The sequence below is a fragment of the Callithrix jacchus genome, chromosome 13 (genome assembly GCF_049354715.1).
Source record: "Callithrix jacchus isolate 240 chromosome 13, calJac240_pri, whole genome shotgun sequence".
Classification (NCBI taxonomy): Eukaryota; Metazoa; Chordata; class Mammalia; order Primates; family Cebidae; genus Callithrix; species Callithrix jacchus.
The window spans coordinates 26,719,873-26,746,832 of record NC_133514.1 but is presented as its reverse complement, the minus strand read 5'-3'; the positions used below and the strand labels follow the sequence as shown (position 1 = coordinate 26,746,832).

At 33.9% G+C, this 26,960-nt stretch overlaps 1 protein-coding gene and 1 long non-coding RNA gene across 2 annotated transcripts in view; both read right to left on the bottom strand.

The window, feature by feature from the left end:
* LOC144578953 (uncharacterized) overlaps positions 1-11,399 on the bottom strand; it is a 37,616-nt gene extending 26,217 nt beyond the window's left edge. The window contains exon 1 of the long non-coding RNA XR_013525579.1: positions 11,009-11,399. This is a non-coding gene — a long non-coding RNA (uncharacterized LOC144578953). The remainder of the gene's footprint in view (positions 1-11,008) is intronic.
* Positions 1-26,960, bottom strand: part of SGCZ (sarcoglycan zeta) — a 1,232,742-nt gene that overhangs the window by 885,393 nt on the left and 320,389 nt on the right. The window lies entirely within an intron of this gene.

The window sequence follows — 26,960 nt, the reverse complement described above, 5'->3', positions numbered from 1 at the left end:
TGGCCTCCCAAAGTGCTGGGATTACAGGCTTGAGCCACTGCGCCCGGCCTGATATAATTTACATGCACTGGGAAACCAACAAATTCTGGTGACTAGCTTTATTGCAGTGGGCTGGAACTGAACCTGTAACATATCTAAGATATGCTTATGTTAACAATCACAATTTATTACAAATGTTGTTGTATGTCATTTTATCTTATGGCTTTCATACAATTTCAGAACTCCTGAAAGACTGCTTATTTACTATCCCAAGTCACTTTACTTTATTAGGCCCTATTACCAAACATGCCCTAGTTCTTCAGGTAATGTAACATGTGCTATGAGGATGTATCTGCTGAGCATAGGGGATATAGCAACATGCCTAATTTCACCCCCTGAAATTTCTCTCACTCAAAAACATGATGCACATATGTAAATAAAGATGATTCTTCTGTATTGAAATAGAAGCTATATATTCTGTGTCACTGATCGCTGTGAGACATGACTGTGACAAAGGAACTCTGTAACATTTAAAAACGAATAGTCTGGAAATTCTAGCAAGCAGGAAAAATTTATAGCATCACATCTCCTTAGATAAAGCCAACCTTAACTGTTCTTTTTTTTTTTGTAAAAACCAAAGTTAAATGTTTAAATAATAGTTTATTATTTTATATATTAATAACACGTCATTAAATTGTAGACATATGTTGAGAGAACAATAAATATGCAAGAAAAAATAAAGATTGTTTCTACATCAAACTGTCATGCTACTTAGTAAATAAAAATTATGATCAATACTTTTTAACAGTTCAACAGCAAATTAAGAAACATGGTCATCACCACTAAAGAATTAATTTCCATGAATCACTTACTTTTACTGGTGAATTGTATCCATTTCACTCCTAAAATGGAAGCTTTGAACCATATGATCTCTGTTTTCATCCAAATCTATTATTCTATGGTTCTAAAATCAGGATATGATGGGGCATGGATTAGAGCAAGAAGTTTGCATGTCAGAAATGGAAACTACTAAAACAAGGGCCAGTCATCATGTAGCTATTCTTTCATACAAAGCATATGGTAGGCAGAATAATGGCAGGTGTCTACATCCTAACCTGTGAATATGTTGCCTAACTTGTCAAAAGGGACTTGGCATATTTGATTAAGTGAGGGTCCATGAGACTGGGAAGTTCTGCTGGAGTATCCAGGCAGGACTCATCTAATCACATGGGTCCTTACAAGTGCAGAATCTTTCCACAGAAAGTGATGGACTACAAGAGTAGGGTCAGAGAGATGCTACATTGCTCATTTTAAAGGGGGTTAAAAGCAAAGGAATGTGGGAATTCCTAGAAGCTGAAAAAGTGAAGGAAATAGAATCTCTCCTACAATCTCCAGAAAGAAAACAGCCCTCCTATCACCTTAAATTTAGCCTGACGAGATTCTTATCAAATTTTTGGTCTATAAAATGGTAAGGTAGTAAATATATGGTGTTTCAAGTCACTAAATTTGTGACAATTTTTTATGACAGTAATGGGAATTAATACAGGCCAAAAAACTGACAAATTGGATTTCTCTTTTCAGATGAAATAGAATTATATTTTAATATATTTATGCTAAACTGTGAATAATTAGCAACCAGTTAATTATCCTGTGATCTCCATAATTTTAGAAATTTCTCATAGAGCTTTATAAATATTACTGTCTTTATCAGTGATTCAATACTGAGTCCCAGACAGGAGATGCTATGAACTATGCTGATAAGCATTCACAGCTTTCTTTAATACTGAAAAATAAAATACCTTGTCTACCTATGTCGCACAGAATCTTAAACAACATGTTAAAAAATACTTTTCAGGATATTATCCAGGAAAATTTTCCCAATCTAGCAAAGCAGGACACTATTCAACCCCAGGTAATAGAGAGAACACCACAAAGATATTCCTCAAGAAGAGCAACCCCAAGGCACATAATCGTTAGATTCACCAGGATCGAAACAAAGGAGAAAATACTAAGGGCAGCCAGAGAGAAAGGCCAGGTTACCCATAAAGGAAAGCCTATTAGACTTACAGCAGATCTCTTATCGGAAACCCTACAAGCCAGAAGAGAGTGGGGGCCAATATTCAACATACTTAAAGAACAGAACTTCCAGCCTAGAATCTTGTATCCTGCCAAACTAAGCTTCACAATTGAAGGAAAAATAAAATCTTTTATGAACAAGCAAGTACTCAGAAATTTTATTACCACCAGGCCTGCTTTACAAGAACTTCTGAAAGAAGCATTATACATAGAAAGGAACAACCAGTATGAGCCTTTCTAAAAATATACCAAAAAGTAAAGAGGATCAACATAAAGAAGAATTTACATCAACGAATGGATAAAACAGCCAGTTAACATCAAATGGCAGTAACCCTAAATTTAAATAGACTAAATCCCCCAATCAAAAGATACGGCCAAAACCTAACAGTATATCCAAAGATACACAAAGACTCAAAACAAAGGATTGGAGAAAAATTTACCAACCAAATAGAGAGCAAAAATAAATAAATATACAAAAAGCGGGAGTTGCGATTCTCACATTTGATAAAATAGATTTCAAAGCAACAAAGATACAGTGGTAAAAGGATCAATGCAACAATAAGAGATCTTAATACCCAGATATATAAGACCCATAATGAGATTTAGACTCAATGAGACAGAAAATTAATAAGGATATCCAGGACTTCAACTCAGATCCGGAACAAGTAAACTCAATAAATATTTATAAAGTTCTCCATTTTAAATACACAAAATATTGATCGGCCATTATTAATACCCATTTTTAGAATGAAACAATATTCCTGTTCTCTCTCCCTCTTTTTCTTCCCCTTTCTTCCTTTCCTTCTCTCCCCTTTTTACTTTTCAACATCCTAGTTCCTCACCTCTACTCAATACATTCCTCTGAACACCTGATTCCTTGTGATTCTCCCGTCCCACTGAAACCTCCAATCCATAAAAAAAAAAAAAAAAATACTTATTGGACCTTGAAGATGGGTAGGGTCTGATGTAGTGATCTAAAGGGGAGGGCATAAAAAAAAGGATTTAATTCACTGGCATTGATTTATCAAGCTTTAATTAACGGCATGCATCTGAGTTTAAAGATCTTAAAATATAATAATATAAAATATTCAGTAAGTACAGATGTGCAACTGCCTCATATTACTTAAACTTTGCTTTTTTAATTTTTTTTAATTGCTGGGCACTGTAGCTCATGCCTCTACTCCCAGCACTTTGGGAAGCCGAGGTGGGCAGATCACAAGGTCAGGAGTTCGAGACCAGCCTGGCCAACATGGTGAAACCCCATCTCTACAAAAAATTAGCCAGGCATTGTGGCATGCACCTGTAATTCCACCTATTCAGGAGGCTGAGGCAGGAGAATTACTTGAACCTGGGAGGCAGAGGTTGCAGTGAGCCAAAATCATGCCATGTACTCCAGCCTGAGCAGCAGAGCAAGACTCCATCTCAAAAAAAAAAAAAAAGAAAGAAAGATAATTGTGTTAGCTTTCAAAATAAAGAACTGCTTTGTGAGTTAAGCAACTATAGTTAATGAATGGTTCTTCCATTGCCCCTCAGTTGACTTTTGAAGTGCATACTTCTAAAATATATACAGCACATATGTCATTAGAAAATTTATTTCCATTGGGCAAAGATAATCAAATGTAAATGGTGCAAACTCAAAGGAAAAGCTTGACTTTGCTTTTACATTACTTAAAAGAAATCCATCTGTATTCCTTTAGTGATCACTCTAGACAAAAATGGACAAGGATTGTTCAAATTTGCTCCCCTAAGGGTCTCTGCTTCAGGTCACAATGAACAGGAGCTTATCTTTGCTTCAGATGATCCCTGGGCCTCTCACACTGAAGACACAGTCAGTTTTCACATTCCCTGAGAAAGAAGTCATTGATCTCACTGGGCAATCTTTTTTAAATTTTAAGATGAACCAAGAGAAGGCTCACAAATATGGCAAAAAGAAACAAAAGCTTTGTTGCCTTTTAGAAACTACTTCAGGTAAAAAGTCTGTATCTTTGTGTTAAATATTACAAAGAATCAAATAAATGAATGTATATAAAATAACACCTTCTCTAACTTCTTAGAATCAATCCCAAACACTAGAATGTTACTTCCCCTAGAGTTTGAGGAGACAGAAACAATTCAAATGCTATAGAATAAAGGAAAAGTACATTAAAATTTTGATTTATGAAACTGAGGACTGAAAAATAAGTGGATGCTAAATCCAAATAATATAATGCTAACATTTGAGGGTCCAGGGTAATACTATATTAACTTAGTTCAATTGTATTGGGAATAACAGGAATGATTTATAATTAGATTTCAGTCAAAGTTGTTACATGGAATTAAACTAAGGAAATACGTATTTGCTGTTAATTTATACAACTAATTACTTAGTAAGTTAATAATTATTGATTTTGTTAATAACTGTTGTTGCCAACTAGTTGTGTCAGTCAGTGTGATGGTTACTTGGGTTCAAATCCTACCTCTGCCATGTAATCTTGGCTACATTACTTAATTCTTCTGATTATTAGTGTACTCATCTATTAAATGAGGCCAAAATTGAATAGCTGTGAAGACTGAATGAGTTAAAAAATTAAAGTAGTTGAGACAGTGCCTAGGACACAATTAGCAATGCATATCTGTGTGTATTTTTCAGGGGTGATACATGCCATTTCTAGTCTCCTGGAAAACTTATCAGCTGTTTTACTAGTGTGATAAGAAATTCAAAGACAAGACTAAAGCCTTATTGTAACATTCCCCACCTCCCACAAAATCAATAAGGACTGGTAGAAAACCTTATGTTGAATCTGGAAGATCAAAGAAGATCTAAGTTGTGGTACCTCTTCATAACAGAACAAAGTACAAAAAAAAAGGCTAAGGGTCTAGTTGTATAATATTAATATTGTTTTAACCTCTGCTAAAACATTACTGTGTGCCAGGTACTTTGTTATGTCCTTTTCAAAAGTGTGATATGTCTCAAAAAGTAAACTTCAAGTGCAGATGCAGTCGTTCCCAGCTACGCTACACCTTGAAATAGCCTAAGAAGCCTCTTAAAATATCAAAGCCTGAGCCTCACTGCTGGAGATTCTAATTGATCTATGTAGTGTGGAAATGGGATACGCTATTTATTAAAAGCTCTTCTAGTATTTATAATGTCTATATAGGGTTGCGACTTCCTTTATTGTTGATATAATACAGTTGCAAGAAGGTAAAGAGTATCATGCTAGCATGGTCTATGCAGGGGTATATGCATTATGCTTCATAATCTCCAGGGACTTCATTATGATCTATAGCTTTGGTTAATTAATATTTGAAATAGAAAACGCACTGACTTTAGACCTGTACAATGATTAGACTGAGGGTGCAATTTGGGAGCCTTCCTCACCATTCATACATTGATGAGGGAACGAATCCTGTGAGAGGGAAGCGCCAAACTATCCAGAACTACAAGATATTACTTGTAATGTTGGCTTCTTTAGTAATACGCTTGCATTAAAAATATGTACATCCCAGGTGAAGACTACCCGGTGAGACAAACCATTCCCTCAGTCCAGTATATATAGAGATTTTTCGACCACTCTGTGCTTGCTAACAATGCAAATTAAAATTGCATGTAAATAAAATCAACAAGTTTTATGCATATCCAAAATTAAAAAGTAAAGACACTGCTATGGTTAGGTGAGTTACATTTTTTGGGTTTTTTTGGTCATTCCTTTTATTTTGGTCACATTGTTCATTCTCTTGCTCTCATCTAGGAATGCTGAATTTCAAGAAACAGGATATGCTTTTTAATTGCCCCTGTCAACTTCAAATGAAAGGTATCTGGGGAAAGAAGATGTGCAAGGTCCTCTCTCTGATCCTTAAATAGGAAGAAGTTAAACATAATAGCTAAAGGCACTGACTCTGTTGTCAGGCAGAGTTATTGGGTACAAATACTGACTCTATATTTCATACTGGCTCATCATGGAAGACTTTTTTTTTTTTTTTGAAACAGAGTCTAACTCTGTCATTCAGACTGAAGTGCAGTGGCACAATCTCAGCTCACTGCAACTTCCACCTCCCAGGTTCAAGCGATTCCCCTGCCTCAGACTCCAGAGTAGCTGGGACTACAGGTGTGTGCCACTGCACCCACCTAATATTTGTTTCTTTAGTAGAAATGGGGTTTCACCATGTTGGTGAAGCTGGTCTCAAACTCCTGACCTCAGGTGATCCACTAACCTTGACCTCCCAAAGTGCTGGGATTACAAGCGTGAGCCACCGTGCCTGGTCGACTTTTTTAACTTCCCTAGACCTTGCTGTCCACATCCGTAAAATGAAGGTAACACTATCAAGCTGTTATTATATAACCTCTAAGATTAATAACAGCTTGATAGTGTTATTAATATAAATAAATGAGATAATATTGTAAAGATATTTTAATTAATATAATGCCTGTCCAAAGGAAATGGTTGGTGAATATGATGAATAATTATATATATAATAAACTATTAATAAAATTAATATTAGATCTTCTCTAGAAAGTTCCTATCTGATAACAGGGAAAGAGTGAAAGCACTGCTTAAGAAATAACATTTAGAAACAACCTGCTATACTGAGTCTCCCACTAGGATGGCTTGTAACATTTAGCCCTTCCTCTTAAACTTAATGCAGAGTTTCTTTGGATCAATATCTTGTAGTTTTGGATGGTTTGGCTATTCTCTTCTCACAGGATTTTTTCCCTCGTCAACATGTGAATGGTAAGGAAGACTCCCAAATTGCACCCTCAGTCTAATCGTCATACAGGTCTAGAGTCAGTGCCTTTTTCTATTTCAAACATTAATTAATGACAGCTATAGACCATAATGAAGTCCCTGGAGATTATAAGGCACAATGCACATATCTCTGCATAGACCATATGAGCATGATACTAAACTCTTTACCTTCTTGCAACTGTATAGTTTCAACAAATGGCAATTATCATCTTTTCCAAAACATCCTGGCATGTGTGATGTCTCTGTCCTTGAAAATATCTGATTCACAAATATCAACTTTGAGGTCCCCTCCTGTCATTCTGTGTATATTTTATCCCCTTTCTACAAGTCACTCAGGAAATAATTGAATATTTTCTATTTAGAAGGCACTATCTAAGCATTATGGGATAGAGCCATTTTCAAAAGGGATATATTCACTACCCTAACAAGGCTTGTATTTTAGAGGTGAACAAATACATATTTTAAAATTATTATTTTTTTATAATTGATTTATAATACAAGTAAAAAGAACAGATGTATTTAGGATATATAGACTGGATCACCCAGTAAGGAACAGTGAGAAAGCAACTTTTACTATAAACTTAAAAAAAAAGAATTAACATTTTTGTGGAGATAGATCCCATTACATCGACCAGCTGGTCTGGAACTCCTGGCCTCAAGAGATTCTTGCCTCAACCTCCCAAAGCACAGAGATTCCAGGTGTGAGCCATTAGATGAGGCCAGAAGCAACTTCTGAGATGTGTTTAAAAGAGAAAGAAACATCCAGGCAGAGAGTGACAGGAAGGAAAAGCTATGCAACGGGAACAGCTTGTGCCAAGGTACGGCAATGGGAGGAACAGCTGAGACTGCTGCTGAACCTCAGGATATGATGGGAAATGTGGGGTAAGGAAGGCTGCAGCGGTTCAGAGGGTCACGGATAAGAATTTGGCACTTTATTCTGAGAAGATATTAGGTCAGGGACTGATATGGTTGGGTTATATTCTTAAAATATTCTTGTAGTTTCAGCATGAAGAATAAATTGGTAAAAGCAGGAATAATGTGAAAGATGGTTATTGGACTTGGGTGACAGGAATAGAAGGGAAAATATTTGAGAATATGCATAAGCTAGAACCAAGAGGATTTGCTAATGGATTGTATCTGAGAAGAGAAGAGTCAAGTCTAAAAACAATTTCCCAGTGTCTGGTCTGAAAGAGCAGACCAGTTTGCAAGATAAAAAATACCAGTTGGAGATTAGATTTGGAAATATAAAAGTAATTCAGTGAGTGCCACCTTCTGTTCAGAATATCTGTATATTACAAGTAATGTGTGAGGATATTATGAAGGTAGTTGAATAATTGAGCTGGGGTTTAGAGAGGAAATTGGTTCTGGGGAAATATATTTCAGATTTCTTAAAATCAACAGATAAATCCATGATAGTGAAGAGAATGTAGAATAATTTTTTTTAAAGTTGCCAAGATGATTGGATCTATTTGAATAATGAACTTTTTACCATATGAGAGTTCCATTTTTTTTTAAAAGCCATTTTCCTTAAAAAAGAACTGTAATTTTTTTTTTCCTGGAATTAAGGGCAATCACATGATAGCTGCCTTGATCATAGTTTATCAAAACCCTTTACATAAGGTTAATTGATTCTACTTACAAGCCTATATGCAATGAACATGTATTTTAGAAAAAAACTGGGGGTTAAAATATTTTGTAAATTAAATAACCACTTTATTAACTTGCAATTTAAGATCTCCTTGCCTACAATCCTTTCTTCCTTTCTCCCTTATTTTCCACCTCCCTCCCTCTCTTCTTTCATCTGTCAAGTATTTGTATAACAACTGCTATACTTGAAGATACGTGAAATTAATGAGATTCTTCTGTCCTTAAACATTGTATAGCCTAGTTGCAAAAAAAAAAAAAATGTTAAATTACTAAAATAAAAACACGGACTGAGATTTAAAAAAGAATCTACAAAGATGCTAATCTTTGACAATGAGTAGCCATTTCCTCAACAGAAGAGGGAGTTTTGCAAGGCAGGCTGGAAAAGGACTGCCCTTCACACTTCCCACTGCACAGAGAAAGCTTCCTCATGCTTTGAGGTTCCAGGCTATAAATAGCTGTGTCAGGTTGACTACCAGATCCAGAGGGCATATTGGGTCAAGTGATATAATCAGGTTCTTTTGTCATGGGGAGGTTAAATGGGAGACAAGAGGGTAGCAGAATATACCAGCCTATACCTCAAAATGAGGATAGAAGGAGAGAAGGGAGAAAAGACACAGGGAGGGATAAAGGAAGGAAGAAAGGTGAAAAGAAGGGAGGAAGTAAGAGAGGAAAGCAAGGAAGAGGATGAAGAGGAGGAGGAGGAGGAGAAGAGGAAAATGCTTAAACATTGCAACAAGAACTAAGAGATGAACTGAGTAGTTGGTGACCTGTATGTAGTTCTAGCAGAAGGTGCCTGCTGTGAAAAGGTTTAATGTGGGGTGTTATTCTCGAGAGGAGATGCTTCAGTGAACCAGATTGTTCTCCAGTGTTCTCTGGAAGTTGGAAATTTTATGAAAATAAGAAACTCTCCCAAGCCCCTATAGTAATTTTTGAAACCTTTCTATAAACCTTTTTTTTTTTTTTTTTTTTTTTTTTGAGACGGAGTTTCGCTCTTGTTACCCAGGCTGGAGTGCAATGGCGCAATCTCGGCTCACCGCAACCTCCGCCTCCTGGGTTCAGGCAATTCTCCTGCCTCAGCCTCCTGAGTAGCTGGGATTACAGGCACGCGCCACCGTGCCCAGCTAATTTTTTGTAATTTTTAGTAGAGACGGGGTTTCACCATGTTGACCAGGATGGTCTCGATCTGTTGACCTCATGATCCACCCGCCTCGGCCTCCCAAAGTGCTGGGATTACAGGCTTGAGCCACTGCGCCCGGCCCTCTATAAACCTTTTATCAGCATAAATAACAATCACTTGACTCCAGACAGTCAAGGGAGGTTTGCAACACAGGCTGAAATTGTTTTTTAAAAATCAAAATAAAGAAAATCTAAGCAAAACCATTCAGGACACAGGCATAGGCAAGGACTTCATGACTAAAACACCAAAAGCATTGGCAACAAAATCCAAAATAGACAAACGGGACCTAATTAAACTCCAGAGCTTCTGTACAGCAAAAGATACAATCATTAGAGTGAATTGACAACCAGCAGAATGGGAAAAATTTTTTGCAATCTACCCAGCTGACAAAGAGCTAATATCCAGAATCTACAAAGATCTAAAACAGATTTACAAGAAAAAAACAAACAAACCCATCCAAAAGTGGGAGAAGGATATGAACAGACACTTTTCAAAGGAAGACAAATATAAGGCCAACAAACATATGAAAAAAAGCTCATCATCATGCAAATCAAAACCACATTGAGATACCACCTCACGCCAGTTAGAATGGCAATTATTAAAAAATCTGCAGACCACAGATGCTAGAGAGGATGTGGAGAAATAGGAATACTTTTACACTGCTGGTGGGAGTGTAAATTAGTTCAACCATTGTGGAAGACAGTGTGGCGCTTCCTCAAGGACCTAGAAATATAAATTCCATTTGACCCAGCAATCTCATTACTGTTTATATATCCAAAGGATTATTAATTGTTCTATTAAAAAGACACATGCACACATATGTTCATAGCGGCACTGTTTACAATAGCAAAGACCTGGAACCAACCCAAATGCCCATCAACGATAGACTGGGTAAGGAAAATGTGGCACATATACATCACAGAATACTATGCAGCCGTAAAAAAGATGAGTTCGTGTCCTTTGTAGGGACATTGATGAACCTAGAAACTATCATTCTCAGCAAACTGACACAAGAACAGAAAATCAAATACCACATGTTCTCACTCATAGGTGGGTGTTGAACAATAGGAACACATGAACACAGGGAGGGGTGTATCACACACTGGGGTCTGTTTGGCAGGGAGTCCAAGGGAGGGACAGCATGGGGTGGGGAGGTCAGGGAGGGATAACATGGGAAGAAATGACAGATGTGGGTGACAGGGGGATGGAGGCAGTAAACCACATTGCCATGTGTGTGTGTGTATCCATGCAACAATCCTGCATGATCTGCACATGTACCCCAGAACCTAAATTACGATTTTTTAAAAAATCCAAATAAAGAGCCTGTGGTAATAGTAAATACTGAGCATATCATTGAGGCAAAAAGTAATGGCAGAATATAAAATTTAAAAATCAACTGATTTACCTTTTCTTATGAATGATTTGATAAATCTCTTATGGCTCTAGATCCTACCATTTCTCCAGGCATCCATTGAGTAAGTGATGATGAAATCTGCACTACAATCTATTATTGGGCAGGAAGCTTGTACCAAATAGTGATACTCTGTAACCTGTATGGCAAAGAAATCAGCCAATGAAATCAACTCTGACCCAGCAGAATGGATTCAGTCTCCTAAATAACAAACACAACTATACTACTGGGTCCAGGCTGCATGGCAGTCCTGATTCTACTTACCAGCCCATATGCAAAACATCAGTTGAATCATCAATACTGAAATCCTTAAAGACCTGTCATTATAGACTGAATATGAGAGGATATTCAACATGAGTTTCGCTGATGTCTGAATGACTGAAATTAATTCAATTCAATTCAGACATCAGCGAAACTCATGTTGAATATCCACTCACTTGTAGATTAGGAAATCTGAAAGATATTTTATTATTGAAGTCAGATAAAGATGCAAATTGCATGAATATCATTGACTATTATCTACAATTCCAAATGTAACATAGCCAAAATTCAGAATCTTTCTTTAAAAATAGGCATTTCCCATATTGACCCACTATAGAAATGTTGCAATTTAAAATGTTTTTATTAATTTTCACTATAATTTACATGATTTATACCCTGCACTAAAATCCTAACCTATAAAGTATTTATTTTTGTGGCCTGTGATACTCGAATAGCTTAGGCTTTGAGGTTCGGTAATCAAATTTACTAATACGAAGATATTTTAACAGCAGATCATTCCCGTTTGAAAAGAATGCTTATTAAAAGGAACAGAGCTTGAATTCTTGATATTCTAAAACTTGGCACATTTCCAGCATAAATATCAATCTGATTATACATATGGACTGTAAAATCTCTGACCAAATTGCAACTTTTAGTTGGGAGACACTTCTATTATCCTTAATGAACCCTAAATTAGGTAAGCATACTTAAGAAATAATTGCCCTATAAAATCCTGTGATGACTCACGAGTAACAACAATTTTATGATGAGTTGAAGGAATAAAAAGGCATCTGGCCATTATGCATGGGTGTAGCTCTGAAATACATCTGATGGGTCACCACACACAAGGTCATTGGTCAGTTTCGACCTGGCCACTATGGTAATTAAAAGGCAATGCATTAAGAAAATAAAATGTAGAGATACACGTTTTTCCTTTGACAGCAGAGCGCTTTTAGTTATTTCTAAAAATGTATTCGATTTGAGATTTAAAAAATATCAATTGCAATTTTATTCAAAGGATATTGTACATGTAAAATGTGTGAAGGCCTGTTAGGTTTTATTTATTTTATTCTGGGATAAAAAATTATGTATAATTTGGGTAAAATGCATAAAGCTCTGTCAATCAACATACTTGACAATGTGTCTTACAAATGAGACTTAACGGACTATACAAATAAAAGATAATTTTTTTTATGTTTCATGTACTGGAAATGTCACACTAACGTAAACCAACTGTGCAAGAAAACAGAATGTTCTAGCTAGATAAGTAAAAATAAAGCAGGAAACAAAACATGAGAAATTGATTATTACTGACGTTGCCTTGCAGGAATAAATGCTGACAGTCAGCTTTTGGCAAGGGGAAAAAGTCACTCACTCACTGGTATAACATAACACTAATTGTAATTAACCATCTTAATATCCATATTAATATAAATATTAGTGGACACTTTATTTCAAACTATTTGGCCCCGTGAATGCCTACATTCATATTTGGTGAGTAAATGATTCACTCCTTAGCTCTGGTAGGACAAGAAAAACACTAACAAAAGCCAGATGTTGCATTTCTGGAAGGTTCATCCTGGACCTTTCATACCCAGATCCCTTGTCAAGCTCCTTCTCTGCCTGTGTTCCATCTATGGTTTTGAGTTCCTGATCTTTTACTCGCTTCTCTTGTCTTCTGTTCTAAATCCTTTCCTCTATAGTTTGATCCTCTCTGCAGACCAGGTATTGCTTGCAATATTTCCAATCATTTTGACCCCTGGGACTTGGTCAGAGTGGTTTCTGGCATTATCCAATGCCTCTGTCAACTCTGAAATCTTTGCCCAAGAATTCCCTGGGCTTGAATTTTCCTTGCCTGAAAAATCAAGTATTAGAAACCATGTGCTTAGGTACATAACCTGAACATAAATATAAACCGTGCTTTCTCAAAATTCAACTAAAATGGCAGGAAGATCTTTCTGGTTGTGGAGAATACCTTTGTATTCACCAAAACACAAATATGGAATTTGGTGAATACTATGCAAGCCTCTTCAGAAACCTCTCTACTGATATTAGGCTAGTGCTGTCATTGAACTTGATAAAGATAGATATAAATATCAAAAACATCTTTTTTGTTTCCTGCAATTTTTTTACAATTCTTAAGCATAGACAAATATTATAGTTTACTGGGGAGATCAGTTACCTTAATCAGGAATACATGCTCTATAGTGGTTAGCTAATATTTACTCACATGTCTACTTTTGATTTTGCTACTATAAATGCTTAAGTTATATTTATTTCTAATAAATATCAAAGTCTCCCTAATTGCCAGAATGAATGGTAGAAAAATGATTTATATTGGCAAAACTATGATGTTCAAAATATGTGAACTGACTAGAAATGTGTTGAAAGTGTCACCCCACTCATAACAGTATATAAAGAACTCTGAAGCCCGTACTCCTGCTCCTGGGATGATGCCAGTGTTCTATAACCACCTATCGAGGTAGAGAGCTCTGGTTTCTTCACAGTGAGTTTAATGAAGTCGTTCTCTAAAGTACCATATAATCTGCCCCAGTGACTATAATGTGTGGGCGGAATCCCTACAAAGACAGAGAACTGAAATTTCATCAAGCAAATGTTTTTAATGATTCGCATGACAAATGGCAAATATGTTACAGTGTAGATAGAGCATTATTTCTGAGACTTGCTCTCATAATAATAGTGATACAGCAGCAGAAAAAAATCATGATCCTCACCACTAACTACTGATGGATATCAGTAATTATTTAAAATAACTAATAATTATGGATAATATTCTGGCTTAGGTTTTTCTGTAATAGCATGCAAATCTTGAAATCCTGACAAAAATAATAATAATAAATGCAAATGGGTTATCTGGAAAACTATTAAAGTGTTCTCTAAGTATCTGAGTCTACTTGTTGAAGAATAAATAAGTAAAAACAGAGATAGATGACCAACAGATAAATGGGTACTAGCCATTAGGATGGATAAAAATTAGAAAAGTTTCAATCAGTTCTACAAATAGGAACACTGTCCTAGAAGCCTGAGAATTTGAAAGAACATCATATGTATTATTGGAGGCTTATGTATTATTTATTGGGTAGTTTTTAAAAGCAGTGTATAGGGACAGTCAGAGTACAATATATATTAGACAGAGTATGAGTGATTATCTCAACAGTCCATGAAATTACTGAGAAACACTAGAAAGAAAGGAGACATGTTGCTGAATTTGGGTTAAAGTGAAGAGGATTTAAATAAAATAAATAAGCAGAAATCTAGGGAAGATTAACCTTAGGAAGGTTTTACTTTAAGAGGGTTAAAACATTAACTGAAGATGCTTCTTCTCTCATGATTAGTAGCAATTCACACCAGGGAATTCTGGACCATTCATTCAGTATTGTTAGATGATGAAATGGTCAGTTGGGAGCTACAATAATTTTTTAAAAGTCAACTAAAGGAAATAATTTACTAACATGTTAATAAAACTATCATAGTCTTTCTCATACTAATTGTGCATTACTAGGCACCTTAGAGCTTTTTATGAAATATGCTCATCTTAAAATATATTGAGACATATTTATTAAGGAAAAAATACAGCTTGAATTGCTGCTCACAGCTTTTTCTGAAAATTCTTCCCCTCGAACTTCTTCCTCTGTGAGAATACACTTGATTTGTCTGTCCCTGCGGTCTTTCCTGAAAACGATATTGTTTTCAAGTAAAAAGAATATATCATAATGTTTTGGTATAAATGTCAATGTAATCCCTAAATATCTCAATTCTTTCCAAAAAAGATGATTAGCTACAGTTCAAAATACCATGCAAAACATATCATTATCAAAGAATACACTAACTTATTTCTGTAAACTAGAAGCATAATTTTACCTTTTATTTGTGTCCTAAATTGTTAAATAATGTCAGCAGAAAATTTTAAAATCTCCCTGTAAAATGGTATTCATATCAGAGTTAAATTCATAATGAGCTCTCAATTTCACTAATTGTACAATTTTTTGAGGATTTTAGTGAAAGAGATTCTCTCCTCAATAAGATTCATATAAAGCATTCTACTTAGAAAATATTCTATGTCTATATTTTATAATTGAGATGATAGTCTATGTTACTGTTCTAAGACTATCTGGGTTTGATTTATTTTATACATTTTGCCAATAATTCTTGTTTTCTTCAAGTTGTCACAAGTTTTCTCTTTAATCTTATTTCTGGATGATGTTTTATTATTATTTCTTCCTTAGATAACCATTCTTTAAATTTGAATGCTCTTCCTGAAATGTTTTAAATCAAACTTATTTTATCAATATGTATTAATATATCTTTATTATTATGAAAATTTAAGTCTCGCCTACCTAACACAAAAATTAAATCATAAAACAATAAAAGACAATATTCTTGGGCCCTTGGTTTGGGAAATATTTCTTACTTCCAAAACCCAAATTATAAGGAGAAAAATCGATGGATCATATTTCTTCAAAAGTATATACTTGTTTTTTATCAATCATAGACAAAGTTAATAGATAAGATTTTACCATATAAAATATAACAGATACTTCTTTATCCATTTAAAAAATAATATGGAATCTCAAGAGGAAAAATAGACAAGAGCTATAAAGAGAAAGACTGAACAAAGGAAAAACTGATGAATGAGATAGTAATGGTCAATGGTAGGGATATTTTATCACATTAATAGTCCAATAAATGAAAAGTAAGGAAACATGTGACATGACATTACGCTGTTCAGTGGGAAAATAATAAAATCAGATAATATTAAGTCCGAGAGAGAGACTAAGGACACTCACTGCTCACTGGAATTAAAACTGGGAGAGCCAATCTAGACCACAATCTCCAGTATTTATAAAACTAGGTAAGTGTACAAATTGGCACTCAGAAATTTCTCCAAATGCACCAGAGAAAAATCCCAGTCCACACAAAAACTATGAAAATTATTCCATGATTAAATGTATCACAGTGTTTATCATCTTGTCAAATAATTGGACCCAACCTCAGAATCCATGTAGAAGAATATGTAAGTGAAAATATACATAGGTAAAGATGTTATTAGAAGCTACAGGCCAGATGAGCAGCAGACATTCAATTAAACATTGAGTGGGACAAAATAACAAAAAAAAATCCTAAAATTTAAAGCTCAAAACCATTTATTCAAACTGAACATAAACAGAAAATAATATATATTTATATATACACATACACCTATACATACATACATATGCACTTACATTGGAAGTATATCTACAAATAAAATAAAGAATATGCCTATGAGGAAAAGGTAGTGTTAGGAATGTAGTTGAAATATTTTTTAAAATTAGAAATATGTTAAAATAAATTTCAAAAGCCAAAAGAAGGCTTTTCAGAGATTGATGTTGATATTATGCCATTCACTGAGATCAACAAAAGGCTCTGTATTAGAGACATAAAAGATAAATAAATTAAATAAGAGCTAATTATATATTAAGAAGATTAACTCTCTGTTACATATACTATATGAGCTACAATTTCTTGCATTAGTTTTAAAGATCCCCCTAGAATTTTATGTAAAGAATTGTTGGTGGAAAAAATGAGAATCATAATATGTGTGTAGTCCAATCATTCTTGAGACAATATGAATATTTTACAAATGTTAGTTTTGAATACTCTTAAAAAGAGAATATGTTTAAATCAATATCTGCAAACCTTACAAAAGAGCAAAAGTCCAGGAAGACACTGGGTGTATAATGAACCAATGGCTCTTAAACCATGCTCTGGAAAATGCTTAACTTCTATAGTGATATAGCAGGCTACCCACAATTCAAGTTATTGTTTTTTATACCTATTTTTTATTTTCTCCCAAGCAAATGTAAACTGCTGCCACATAAAATTTAATTTAAAGAGAGATTTGTCTTCTAAGATGTTTGAAACATCATTCTAGAAAAGAAATACTCACTTCAGTATTGGTACTAAACCTATACTATACTCACCTCTCACCAATACTGGAATCAAATAACTAGGATTTATAAGAAAGAAGATTAAACAGAACTTGGTGTGACGCACACAGGCTTCTGAGAAATCAGCTGGAGACCAACAATGACATGCTTACACTCCTGATGAGCTCTAGAAAACTCTTGCCTAACTTGGGTTCTTATGAGAGAAATCTTTTCTTTCTAATGAGTACATCTCACAGGTAAAGTTACTAAGTTAATAAATTATACAATGACATTGTTATGGAGTCAAAGTATTTTCAAATACATATACTTTAAGGAAAAAGGTGTTATTTCTACCACTGTCAGAGAATTTATAACAATTCAATAATCTTAAATCATGTCCCATAAACAACTCAAAATGCTACCATAAAACTTTCTTTTATTTTTGTTCTCTGGGAAAGCATGACGCTAGTTTTATGTATGTTAGTGGGTCATTTAAATGTAAATAATTTGCTTATAAACTGATGAAAATTTAGTTTATCCAGGTACCTCCATGATATGGAGTCTACTATTTTTCAATGTGCTTTATATGATCTACAGTTAACTATTATTATTTTTGAAACAGTCTTGCTCTGTCACCCAGGATGAAGTAGAATGACATGATCATGGCTTACGGCAGCCTCGTACTTCTGGCCTTAAGCTATCCTGTCACCTCAGCCTCATGAGTATCTGGGACTACAGGCACACCACTCTACCCAGCTAATTCTTATTTTTTGAGGTGGTGTCTCACTATCTTGCCCAGATTAATCTCCAACTCCTGGGCTCAAGTGATCCTCCTGCCTCAGTCTCTCAAAGTGCTAGAATTGTAGGCATAAACCACCACTCCCAGCCTCAGTTAACTATTAAGAAGTGCTGCTACAACTATGAGCTAAATGCCTCCAATAACTAACTATTCACAATGAAGAGTACAGGCTGGGCACAGTAATCCTAGCACTTTGGGAAGCGAAGGTGGGAGAGTTTGTTGAGGCCGGAAGTTCAAATCCAATCTGTGCAACATAGCAAGATCCTGACTCAAAAAAATAAAGAATAAAAATCGCACATGCCCATTATGGTTGTCTTCCCTCTCTCCTTCTACACTACAGCCTGTATGAGCTACATGCATGGAAATGGGCCACAACTCACTAACTTTTCTGTAATGAAGTGCTAATTTCAGCTATTTCAACCCTATTATTAAAACAGACTAACTACATCTAAAATAATATTTATGATATATACAACCAGGAACAAATAACTATTTGAGGAGTAAGAACAGTTATTAATAGTACAGCATAATTAATTAATGCATTTTAGAAAGGGAAGTTTGAACTAGGAAAAATTATAAATTAGGTTGAATCATGTGAAATTGGTATGCTTATTCTTGTCTTTCAGGTCAGAAACAGATAAATAGAAACCAATAAAAATAAAAATTTCTGGTTTGTTACTTGTTTACTGTATCTAAAGACAAGCCAAAAGAGATAGTTAATAGAACCCTTTCTGTCTCTTTTTGATGAGTTGATGGGAAGAATTTGTAACAATTATATAATATTTTTATGTATTATGGCAAATTTCTTTAAATCATATTTATCTAAGTTACTTCAATTGGTCCTCAAAATGTTCAGTAACCTTGGAGACACAGGTATGGTTCTTGGTTTGAAAATGAGGGGGAAAAGTTCAATTATTCAACAGATATTTACCTAGTGGCCATTGTACAGAAGATGCAACAGACGTGGCAGAGTCTCCATGAGACTGTATTCTATTAAGGGGTATAATAAACAAGAAAATACATAAAGGGGCACATTATGGATTTTTGTAAAGATTCAGAAAAACTAATTCAGAATGAAAAAAATATTAATATAAGTCAAGGATACAAAGTTTCTGAATTCTTAGAACTCTTACTACATTTATATGAGTCAAATAGTTTGTTATTTAATTTCAAAGTGCATTGTATTAGGCTTGTCAAGCATTTTTCTTGCAGATTAAACTTATCTCTATAATTATGCCCATGTATTTCATGTCATTATCACTCTCCTATCACCTGGGACAATTCTTGACATAAAATCAGGACTAGCGATGAGTCAATTTTTACAAAATTATTAAGCAGACGTTTGCAAATAATTTGCATCAAGTTGATTAAGTATCTTATCTAGTTTACACTATTAATCCATTCAGTTAATCATTTTAACATCCAGCCCACTCCTATGTCAATTACTATAATTTCCAATTAGCAGAGACCAAATTAAAGGAGGCTTGTTACATGTATTCACCTGTCTACAAATTATGACTTGTTAGATTTTGAAGCTATCTAAAACTCCTCTGAATCCATCACTCTACCCACCCAAACAAATCCCTTTTAGATAATTCCTTTTTTGAAGTGTTTAAATATTTTTTGTTGTGAATTCACTATGTCTAATTAATTTCATGTTTTAATATTATAATGTGTTTCTCTTGTTGAATGGAATTCTGCCTTTTTTTAATAAATAGGTTTTTTAAAAAAAATCCTTTTCTTTTAAAATCTTTCATTTAAAATCCCTTTTTCTTTTAAAATCTTAAAAGGTTATTTTAAATTCCCTGTGTTTGATTTATCTGTGCTAACCATTTCCAAGTCTTATATTATTTAATATTGTTTTTTAATAAATTTTGGAAATCAATATGATTTAATTGTTAGGCTTTCAATATGTTCAACATACATATTTAAGTTTGAAGTCTTTTGGTAAATAATATGTCAAATTTTTAGTTAGCAAAACGGGAATTTTGGTTACAAGATATGGTTCTAACCAATAAGTCACCCTGGTTTGCATCAGCACCAATTTGAATATGTTTATTCAGCTATTTAAAATTCATTATACATCCTCCTCCTCAAAGCTTTCAGGTTTGTCCATCTACTGCTTAAAAGCATCCCTCCATTCTGTCATCTAGAAACCAACAACCTCCCATGATGTTCTTTGACCAGTGTAGCTATATAGTGGAAACTCCTATTTTGGATAGCCTATTTCTATCATTAGCCAAAAATGGTATTATATTTTAACCATTTAACTCTATCATACCATAAGAGAACTTGTTTTCAGTTAATCTCTCCATTTTTAATGCACTGACCTCTATCAAGCCAGTTATGTCCCCCACCCTGTGCTTTAATAAGCAGCTGTCTTATCTAAACATAAAACTGTAAGTTTATTATAATTACATTTTACCTTGTTTAAGATGTTGCATTCTATAAAACTTATGACCCTATTTAGTCTTTACAAGCTTGTACCCTCGTCAAAACCAGTAGCATATCTTCCATCTATTCAATCACTGATTTAATTTGATAAGATTAATTCCCATTTGGTTAAAATAATCTCTCTCTAATTTAAATAATTTTTACCAATCCACATTGATATGTATTTATCCAGCTATTTAAAATTTGTTAAACATCTCTCACAATGCCATTTAATATATAAAAGCACCAAGAAACAAATTAAAAATGACTTGACTCAGTGCTGGTAGCATTCACCTAAAACTTATTTTTAGTTAATTTGAAATCTTCCTCATCTCTTTAAGTTACACAAACATTTGTTAATAACATTCCAAAAAGTTTGGCTGGTATTAATAAACCATTCTTATTAATATTGTCTTGATATTTCAATCTACAATTCTAGTTCATGCTTTGTGTATATATTGATATTTTATGATGGGCATTAACAGAAAGCATTGGCAAAGTAAAAATAAACTGAGCTATTGGTTCTTTTAAAGCACTTTGCTACCTCATAACACATTTTAAACATTATTCAGCTTGGCTTATATTCCTTCATATTTTCATATTCTTATTAAAAACCAAATAGATTTTTCAGAAGTAAAAACTGAATACATCCTAGAAGATATGTAAGCTTAATCAGTAACCTTAAAGTAGATATAATAACAAATGTATTCTACAATCTATACCAGAACAATTATCATAACATTTCTAAATCAAATCACTAATTTTTTCATGAGCGAACACATTCTTATAATGTCATATATTAAAGGGATGTTTCTGCATATGTGCTTTACTATTTTTATAAACTGTCTTCTTGAGAAAGAGAGCATTTTGTCTCTCTGACACATCTCAGGTTTAGTTTTCACCTATTAGGAGATAACAGAGTAAGCAGAAAATGGCTGTGGCAGGGGTGTAATTCAAATCGTCAAAGTAATCACCATGTTGTTCACATCTGGCTTCCTTAGAACCTAATCGCTCACATTTCAAATCTACCTTCAGTCTACTAAATCCCAACAAAATCAGTGGATTCTGACTGATTTACTAATCTCCGTATTTCCTTGGAATATGCTGATACCAATGCCTATTTTTCTTATGAAAAGGCAGCATCAAAAGAAATCTTGGACATTAAATAGCTATTGAATAAGGAGCAGCTGCACACTGAAGAAAGCATTTCTAACTAAGAAAAAAATACAACTTGGTGTCAGCCATTTAATCCTAGAAAGTTAAACCTGGGCTACCAATAATTACTTAATTTAAAAACCAAATACAATTTTTAAAAAACAAAATTTCAGAAATTATGAATACTTCACTGAGAAATGCATCTTCAGTTCTCATAACAAAATCTGGTTGCAGAGTGCTTTATTAATTAATAAAGTAATTTGTTATAATGAGAATATATCTTGAAATGTATACACATAGAACCATAAAATACTGTTAGTTTAAAAATATTTATACATATGAAAATATGAATACCATTTTTGCCTCTATCTTTCAATCTATCTCTTTCATTTATTTTCTAAAGTATTAATTAAGTTCAGAAATGAGACAACTCTTTTCTTATATATGGAAATTCAAATAAAGCCTTGAAAGGCTAAATAATAAAAATTAATATGAAATAATATTTTATCTCTATATTGAGATGATGAATGGATTTTGCACAGGTCAACAAATTTTAAAATATTGCTACTATTCTAATAAAGTATCACTTAGACTATTTCTGTTTCGTTGTCCCGGTATTCAAGGTGCACTGATGCTATGTAAGCTATTTGTGTCTATTTTATTTACACCTATTTGTTTCTTTTTTTCTAGACACTTAAGAACCAACACTCAACCATATAAAAGTTATGGTTTGTAGTTTTATAATGCCTATGAACCCTACCAAAAATGACAGAGAGCTCCAAAATGGAAAGACTTCCCAGTAGACACAATTCATAAAATGTCTATTGAGAAGAAAAACAAATCAATCTTACTTCAGCATAGAAATGATTTAATATTTCCTTATATTACACGTTGAGAACTATACATATTTAGAACAAAGATTCTTTCCAATGTATCATTTCATAATCATTTAAAGAAATTGTGTACTTCAAATGAGGACAACAAAAGATGGAATATAGTAGTGATGTTTCCAAGTTGTTATGGTTACTTATTTGTCAAACAATATTTCTAACTCACACACCATGACTGTCAGGAATAGAACAGCATAGCAAATCTCTGAAAGTCACCACTCACCTGCGAAGGCCAAAATAAAAATGTCAAAGATGATGGCATAGCTACAGATTTTGGCAGAAATTCAATGCACCACTCTTTTGCCAGAATGTAGAAACTTCCAGAATTGATGAAAAATGAAACTCTGAGTTAAACAGGTTCTCAACAGGAAATGAAATACATCTTTCCATCTTTTGGACAGTTACCAAGCATGTCTTCTTGCAACTGTTCTGCTTCCAATTGTTAATTGGAAAAAGAAAAGACTAAGGATCCACAGTGAGAGAAAATATTGAGTAGCTACCCATTTATTTAATCATTCTTGTTTGGTTTTGGTTAGTAATTATTTATCCTTTATTTTATAAAAATATCATGACAGATGTTCATAATGCATGCTGTCATAAATATGTATGCCCAATGTGGTAGAGTACATAGAAAAAAATTTAAAGCATGTACAAATATTGGTAAATATCTTCATAATACATATTCTCATTGAATGAAAATTAGAGAAAGTCTCATCCTAATTATTCAGTATATCCTTAGGATTCTTATATCAATTAACATAACATTCAAAGACATATTTGCATGAACTTAATATCTTAAAATATCATTATTTAATTAATGCAGATAATATGCAGAAAAATATGTATTTGTGTACCTCCCTCTTATAAGTCTAAATATTCAGAACATTATTTTCTTAATCATGCTCTCAAAACTCTACAATGTTAGAAAAGAGAGTAGAGTTAAATAAACTTGGGAAAACTGTATTCTTAAAGATTCACTATTCATTTCTGCATAAGAGCTGTGAGATTTGTACAAAATATAGCACTAATTTGTTTAGTTCATATTATATTTATTCATAATAAACTTTTATTATATAAGCCTAAAAAGCTTAATGTTTCCCCGGAAGACTATATTAAGATGTCTCTGCAATGAAGGTCTGTAACAGATTAGTCCTTCAGAATTTTTTTCCACCATAATGCACATTTATTAATTTAATTGTCATAAACCTTAGAAAAATCCATTTTATGAAACTGCTATTTTAAATTATATGTGGGATATATTTAATAAATGATAAGATGGTGTTCATTTAAAAATGTATAAACAAACAGGTTTTGGAAAATTACCAGTCACAAATCAATGTAGGAAAATGGCACCGGGCAAGAAAGGCAACACATATTTCTTTAGTCAAAGGTTTTCCAAATCAGGTTGCTTAACAGAAACATCTATGTAGCTCTCTGGTCATTAAAATGATAAAACCAAAACTATTTGTCAGAGAAATCCCTGGGACATATAATTTTCAGAAATGTTACCAGAGAAGAATAACCAAGTTTGTAGCTGGATTAAAAAATAGCTTAGAACATACAAACTTCACATTTTTAATAGTGAATTGATAAAAATACATACATATATATATATATATATATGAGATCTCTATTATATCCTTTTTTAAAAGATATGATTATCCAGAAATAAGCACTTCTAAAGGGTAAAATGTACTTAGAGAAACTATGTAACCTACATCTATCTATACATAAAATATATATAGTTATGCACAAACATTATATATAAATATATATGCATATATATGTAAAGTATATGAGTAATGTGAATTAGCTAATATCATAAACAAAGTATAATAAGAAGATATCAGTGTCATATCTTAACTCCCATTTTTGTATCTACATCCCTCAACTTTACTCCTTTTTGTCATTTTGACAACTGTAGCTTTTTCCAATTATCCTCTATCCATGCTCCTGGTTACAATTGAAAGCTCTTATGCTCTGTTAGGGGAATGTTCTCTATCACTGCAGTTTCATGGCCCACAAAGAAATACTGTTTGGCAAAATTTGTTTGGAAACACGCAACATACAGTGACAAAATATGCACATAAAAAAGGTATATCAAGAGTATTCTTTTAGTCACAGTCCATAGAGTCTACAAATAACACCTATGAGGACAGTAATTCAAGGTCTAAATGGAGAAACACAAAATAACAAATGCACTTAAAATAATTATAAAATATTCCTCAAAATGCTATTTCAAAAATCTTATCAGACAAATAGGTAAATCCAGAAGAAAACAGATGCTCCATAAATACAATGTATTTCTTTGTATACTTTTGGAAAACATATTAAAATCCTTTCAGCACACTGGGGAGCTACTGTGGGAAAGACTGTTATGCAGGCACTTCAGAAGGCCTCACCTTGGAGAAGAATTTGCTCCGAGCCAGCCCAATATCCCCCCAGATCATTTTTATTAGACCACCAACACAGTAAAACTGTTGCAAGCAAAAGGTGGACTGGGAGGGAGGCACCATTTGGCATTGAGCATGACACATGTTTGCTACACCTAATTTTTTATGTTTCTTACCCCAGTAGAAATATTTTTTTTCAGCCAAAGCTTTTTCATATCTCTTATTGCTTTTTCTACCCTCTTTCCTGAAGACAGTTCAGAAATTTAGAAACTATAGAATCTTCCAGTTCTAAATACATAAAAGGCCGGATGCGGTGGTTCACAACTGTAATCCCAGCACTTTCAGAGGCTGAGGTGGGCATTCACGAGGTCAGGAGTTTGAGACCAGCCTGGCCAATATGGTGAAACCCTGTCTCTACTAAAAACAGAAAAATTATCTGGGCATGGTAGCATGTGCCTGTAATCCCAGCTACTCAGGAGGCTGAGGCAGAAGAATCACTTGAACCTCGGAGGTGGAAGATGCAGTGAGCCAAGGACACACCACTGCACTCCAGCCTGGGCAACAGAGTGAGACTCCATCTCAAATACATACATGCATACATACATACATACATACATACATACATACAATGTTGGCATGCATTTAGATAAATAACAACTTACAAATATACATGGAAATTGAATATCAAGCCTTTATTAGGAAAAATGACATATTTGAACACGTGTATAAGCTGTTATCATAATTCAAATTGAAAGATTAAGCACTCTAGGAATAAAAAAATTTAAAAATCTAGTCATATTGATATAGGAGTTAAGAAGAAATCACTTAGGAAGATAATAAGTCCTCAGTAAGGCTTTTCTCTTTAATGAAAAGCAGCCTTAAATCATTTTCTAATGCAGAGCAGCCCACAAAGTTGAGCTGGAGACATAAACAAGCAAGCAAGCTGGGAGCTTACACAATTGAATGCCGGCAGGAACTAAGGACTAGACACGTTCAAGATGGCGGCTCCATCTTTCCTTCTCTTTGTCAGCCATGTGTACAGTGAAGAGCAGACAACATGGCCCTGATCAACTGGAAAGTCCATTTGCATAAGATAAGGGTGAGGCAACCAGCATTGTCCATGGTATGTAAACATCATAACTGATTGAACCCATCTGTGAGCCCTATGTAAATCAGACACCACCTGCTCCAGCCTGCCTATAAAATCTGCTGAGGTCCATTGCCTCCCCAGCTTTTGAGGTCTCTCTCTGGAAAGGAATTGCCCTCCTCTCTCGTTCTTCTCTTAAACTTCCCTCTCCATAACCCACCCACATGTATCTGTGCCCTGAATTCTTTCTCTGCATGTGACAATGAAACCTGGTGTATATACTTCAGGCAATGTAGCTGTTTCAGTATTTCTGAAAAATGTTAGCCATTTTAACATGTTTTTCAGTAGGCTGTTAAAAAAAGCTTGTTGGGATTTTTTTTAAATGCAAGTAGATTTTTTTTAAGTGGCAACTGAAACACAAATATATTAATATATAAGTTATATAGGTTTGTAAAGCAAGATAATGATAGTACCACCTATATATCTATAAGCATTGAAATCCTTTTGCGTAGTAGATAAATTTTTCAAATACAATTTTAAAAATACATTCTAGGAGACATATGTAAGTAACAAATAATCTATGAGATTTCTACTAAAAGTCTGATTTCCTATGACCTTTATATAAAGTAAGTGTAACTCAAACAGCAGCAGTCATGCTGTGAAGATAATATAGATATAGCATAGAAAACCCAAATAAGATTTCTTACTCAGGAAAGCTGAAAGTTTCAGCACCTCAAATACAAAGAAATATTTACCAGGATATAGACACAGATAGCATGGAAGAAGGAAGGGAATAATTGAAAAGTAAGGTCAGATAGCAGAAATGTAGATACGATACTGTACTAGCTATTTTTTCAAGAACGTTCCAAATTTAGCAGTAAACTTAACACACAGGTAAACCACACCTGGTACAAGGCAGTACTCAGTGGTGAATGATCATATTTGTAAGCTGCATATAAGTTAACAAACTTGCCTTTAAAGGCAAGAGAGCAACTTCA